Source organism: Sapajus apella, unplaced genomic scaffold (genome assembly GCF_009761245.1).
Source record: "Sapajus apella isolate SASKATOON/1434 unplaced genomic scaffold, GSC_monkey_1.0 scaffold51, whole genome shotgun sequence".
Classification (NCBI taxonomy): Eukaryota; Metazoa; Chordata; class Mammalia; order Primates; family Cebidae; genus Sapajus; species Sapajus apella.
The window spans coordinates 14,966,644-14,972,466 of record NW_022436991.1 but is presented as its reverse complement, the minus strand read 5'-3'; positions in this window follow the sequence as shown (position 1 = coordinate 14,972,466).

Here is a 5,823-nt window from a genome sequence, read left to right as displayed (position 1 = left end):
GAAGGAAGGAAGGAAGGAAGGAAGGAAGGAAGGAAGGAAGGAAGGAAGGAAGGAAGGAAGGAAGGAAGGAGGGAAGGAAAGGAGGGATGAAGAAAAGAGAGCAAGAAGTAAGAGAGGGAGGGAAATATTAAGGGATTTGCCCTAACTCACTGAGGGCTCCTATTCAAGGCTCTTACTGTTTTCAACTGCTCTTGTAGTTCTGGGAGGTGAGATGGGGGAGGGAGATTCTTATCCAGTGCTACGTCTCAGGACCAGAGTTGAAGAAGATGGGGCAAACAAGAAGTATGGTTGGAGCTGAGATAATGTATTGATTGAGATAGAGGTTTGGGTTGCTGTTATGAAGAATCAAACAAAACAAGATAGAAAGTTATTCCTCTCTCACTCAGCCCCAAGTCCTCCTGGGTTCAAATGGCAGCTCCATTGTGTTAAGGATTCCAGCTACTTTGACGCATTGTTTTGCCACATTCAAAACATGGCTTCCATTTTCAGGCCTAAAGTAGCTGCTCCAGTACCTGCCATCAAATCTGCATCTCAGCCTGTGGAAAGGGAGTGTGGAAGAGACAGAGAAGGCCACACCTCTTCAGGGTTTTTTTTTTTTTTTTTTGAGACATAATTTTGATCTTGTTGCCCAGACTGGAGTGCAGCATCGCAATCTCGGCTCACTGCAACCTCCACTTCCCAGGTTCAAGCGATTCTCCTGCCTCAGCCTCCCAAGTAGCTGGAATTAAAGGCATCCACCACCATGCCCAGCTAATTTTGTATTTTTAGTAGAGACAGGGTTTCTCCATGTTGATCAGGCTGGTCTCGAACTCCCGACCTCAGGTGATCTTCCCGCCTCAGCCTCTCAAAGTGCTGACATGATTATAGGCATGAGCCACTGTGCCCAGCCGACACCTCTTCAATTTGAGGGCATAACCTAAAAGTAGAACGTATCACATCTGCTTGGAATGTGGTTACACGGCCACACCCAACTACAAGAGAAGTTGGGAAATGTAGCATTTAGCTGCTTAGCCACGTGGAAGCCAAAACTTGGGCAAGAAGCTAGCTGGAAACGTTGCCCACATGCAGAATCAGCAGATGTCGGGGGAGAAAACTCTGAGATTGGGGCCTGGGCAGAGCCTGTTTCCTTTTCTCCTGTCCCTTTCATACAAACCCCACACTGCAGAACTTGGAGTCAGTGGTTCTTGGGGACCCAAGGACACCCACAGAGGACCAAGGTAGCTGATAGAGCAGGAACAGATGCACATCAGACTACGACCAGCTTGAAGGCTTGGGGACCTGTATCCATCCCCTTCCCTTGAGTCCCGCCTAATCACAGCAATAGCATGAATCCATGACCGGGAAGAACATTTAAGGATATCTGGCCCAACTCTACCCCATTTAACAGTGGGATCACCTCTGCTTGTTTGAATACCACTATGGATGGGGAACTGGGTACCTTTGAAGGCTACCTAACTCTTTTTTTTTTTTGAGACAGAGTCTCACTCTGTCGCCCAAGCTGGAGTGCAGTGGTGCGATTTCAACTCACTGCAACCTCCGCCTTCAGGGTTCATTCTCCTGCTTCAGCCTCCCAAGTAGCTGGGATTACAGGCATGCGCTACCAGGCCTGGCTAATTTTTGTGTTTTTAGTAGAGACAGGGTTTCACCATGTTGGTCAGGCTGGTCTCGAACTCCTGACCTCAGGTGATCCACCCACCTCAGCCTCCTAAAGTGCTAGGATTACAGTCCTGCCACCATGCCCGGTGAAGGTTGCCTAATTCTATCTCAGGGCAGATCCTTCATGTGGGCTGAAATCTGTCTTTCATACCTGCCCTTAAACAAGCTTCTGTTTCTGTCTGAGGTGACTTCAATTCCTCCCCCAACCCCATCTCATGAGGCTCAGCTCAGGTGTCTCCTTTTCTTCAAAGTCCTCCCTGATGGTTGGGTGCAGAAGCTCATGCCTGCAATCCCAGCACTTTGGGAGGCCAAGGTGGGAGGATCCCTTGAGCCCAGGAGTTCCAGGCCAGCCTGGCAACGTAGCAAGACCCTCTCTCAATAAAAAATTAAAAATTAGGGCCGGGCGTGGTGGCTCACGCTTGTAATCCAAGCACTTTGGAGGCCAAGGCGGGCGGATCACCTGAAGTCGGGAGTTCAAGACCAGCCTGACCAACATGGTGAAACCCCGTCTTATAAAAAAAAAAAAAATTAAAAATTAGGCCAGGTACAGTGGCTCACATCTGTAATCCCAGCACTTTGGGAGGCCGAGGCATGCGGATCACGAGGTCAAGAGATCAAGACCATCCTGGCCAACATGGTGAAACCCTGTCTTTACTAAAATACAAAAATTAGCTGGGCATGGTGGTGGATGCTTGTAGTCCCAGCTACTTGGGAGGCTGAGGCAGGAGAATTGCTTGAACCTGTAAGGCAGAGGTTGCAGTGAGCTGAGATCTCGCCACTGCACTCCAGTCTGGTGCCTGGCAACACAGGAAGACTCTATCTAAAAAAAAATTTTTTTTTTTTTTTAATTAGCCAGGTGTGGTGGCTTGTGCCTGTGGTCTCACCTACTTGGGAGGCTGAGGTGAGAGGAGCTCTTGAGCCTGGGAGGTGGAGGCTGTAGTGAGCCATGATCATACCACTGCACTCCAGCCTGCGCATCAGAGTAAGACCTGTCTGAAAAAAAAACCCACAAAAAACGAAAAACAAAGTTGTCCTTGAATTGCGATCCTCCACCCATCTCCCTACCTCTACCCCAGGCCGACCCCTCCTCTGGAATCACGCTGGAGACTAGCCCAGAATCTTACAGTCATCTTGGAAATCCTTCAGATTTTGCCTCCAACTCTCTCTTTCCACACAAATTACTAATTAACTCAATCAATGCTTATTGGATGCCTACTGAGTTACCAGGACCCAGCTGAAGGCCTGGGCTGCCAAGAGGGGTAAATGGAATCCTGCTATGACTGGAACCAGGCCTAGGAACACCGTCAGCTCTAGAACCCCGGGAGCAAGTGGCAGGAGCAATCCCAGGCAGTCGGCCTTCAGCCCAGCACAGAGCTGGTGTGTCGGCTTCAGAAAATCCTAGAAACAGCTCTCCTGTGTTTGGAGCTCCTATTCTGTGACAGGTGTTTTGTAGGCTTTGCTCCATTTAATCCTTACAACAACCCAATAGGACATATTATTAATGATCCCCTTTTCTCAGTCCGGAAAACTGAGGTTCAGAGAGGTTAGGTAATTTGCCCAAAGTCACACAACCACAACCTTTAGGGATTGGAATTGTGAACTCAGGTCTGTCTGAATTTTAAAGCCTGGATTTTTTCCCATTTGCTACATGCCTGGGAAAAACCATGTATTAACAATGAGGAATCCTAGACTCTCATTAATTTCTGGTCAATTGGGCCGGGCGCGGTGGCTCAAGCCTGTAATCCCAGCACTTTGGGAGGCCGAGGCGGGTGAATCACGAGGTCAAGAGATCGAGACCATCCTGGTCAACATGGTGAAACCCCGTCTCTACTAAAAATACAAAAAATTAGCTGGGCATGGTGGCACGTGCCTGTAATCCCAGCTACTCAGGAGGCTGAGGCAGGAGAATTGCCTGAACCCAGGAGGCGGAGGTTGCGGTGAGCCGAGATCGCGCCATTGCACTCCAGCCTGGGTAACAAGAGCGAAACTCTGTCTCAAAAAAATAAATAAATAAATAATTTCTGGTCAATTACTCCTCTGAGCCTGGGTTTCCTCACCCATCAAATGATGAGACTGGCCTCTCTTCTGTCAAAAGAGAAAAGGGAGGCTGGGAAACACAGTATCCCTGGAATGGCCACTCCCTGTCCTGAGTCCTTTGACACTGGCCCGGAGGAAGCCTCATACACTGCCTCTCACTCCTGGCCTCTGATTGGCCTTTCCTGGCCTCGCCTTCACCTGGCACAGCCTCTGCCTGGGAGGCCTTTAAGTGGCTGTTCCGAGAATGAAGGCAATCCTTGGAATTGCAGAATTTTTGGATACGAAAGGATCCTGCCCAGAATCTTCCTCTTCTGTCTCCATTCCCTTTCCTAAACCCTTTCTTTTTCTTCTGGTTGCATGCGATGTCTGTTTCCCCATTTTGGGGGGATCCCCCTGAGAACTAGATCAATCACTGACCTCTTTCCCACCCCGGGGCTTATAGAATCGGCCCTGTCAGGCTTCTATGACTCAAGACTCCCGACTCCTTGCAGAGAACTGAGAAACTCACTATGGGATTGTCTATCTGTTTTGCAAACAACTGATTCTCTTCCACCTTCCCCTTCCTCAAAGGCCACCTCACAGAGTAGTACATTTTAAAATTTCAGAATCACTCTGAGTTTTATCTTTTTTGAGACAGGGTCTCACTCTGTCACGCAGGCTGAAGTGCAGTGGTGCAATCACTGCAGCCTTGACCTCCTGGGCTAATTTTTTAATTTGCTGTAGAGACGGGGTCTTGCTATGATGCCAAGGCTGGTTTCAAACTCCTGTCCTCAAGTGATCCTCCTGCCTCGGCCTCCCAAAGTGCTGGGATTATAGGCATGAGCCACCGTGCCCAGCTCCAAAAGTGATTTTTTTTAACTAGAATCCCCTAAAGTTAATGCTAATAACAATAACAGTCATAGCTACCATTACTGATGATCTACCTTAGGGTCTTAGGATTTTCCCAACTTCATCTTTCGCATAGCACTCTTGTGATTGATTTCTGCTGTCCGTGCATTCAAACTATACCATGTTTATTATGCTATATTTACTTGGCATTTAAAAACTACCTCCTTACCCTTTTCACTCAAATGTACTTAAAAAGGAAGCTACAGCATACAACCACCAAAAATGGAAAACCACGGTCTTGTGTCATAAATAGAAAAACCACCAAAAATGGAAAACCTCAGTCATGTGTCATAATTAGAAAATAACTTCAGGCCGGGCCCGGTGGTTCATGCCTGCAATCCCAGCACTTTGGGAGGCTAAGGCGAGTGGATCACCTGAGATCAGGAGTTTGAGACCATCCTGACGAATATGGTGAAACCCTGTCACTACTAAATACACAAAAAAATTTAGCCAGGCATAATGGCAGGCACCTGCAATCCCAGCTGCTTGGGAGACTGAGACAGGAAAATCGCTTGAACCTAGAAGGCAGAGGTTGCAGTGAGCCAAGATTGCGTCACTGCACTCCAGTCTGGGAAACAGAGTGACACTCCATCTTAAAAAAATAATAATTGGCTGGGCATGGTGGCTTACGCCTGTAATCCTAGCACTATGGGAGAACGAGGTGGGCAGATCATGAGGTCAGGAGATCAAGACCATCCTGGCCAACACAGAGAAACCCCATCTTTACTAAAAATACAGAAATTAGCTGAGCATGGTGGCAGGCGTCTGTAGTCCCAGCTACTTGGGAGGCTGAGGTAGGAGAATCGCTTGAACCCAGGAGGCGGAGGTTGCAGTGAGCTGAGATTGTGCCACTGCACTCCAGCCTGGCAACAGAGCAAGACTCCAGCTCAAATAAATAAATAAATAAATAAATAAATTAAAGAAATTAACTGTAAAGGCTGGGCATGGTGGCTCAAGCCTGTAATTCCAGCACATTGGGAGGCTGAGGCGGGTAGATTACTTGAGGTCAGGAGTTCAAGACCAGCCTGGGCAACACAGTAAAACCCTGTCTGTACTAAAAATCCAATAATTAGCTGGGCATGGCAGCGGGCATCTGTAGTCCCAGCTACTTGGGAGGCTGAGGCAGGAGAATCTCTTGAACCCGGGAGGCAGAGGTTGCAGTGAGCTGAGATTGGACCATTGCACTCCTGCCTGGGCAGCAGGAGCAAAACTCCATCTCAAGAAAGAAAGAAAGAAAGAAAG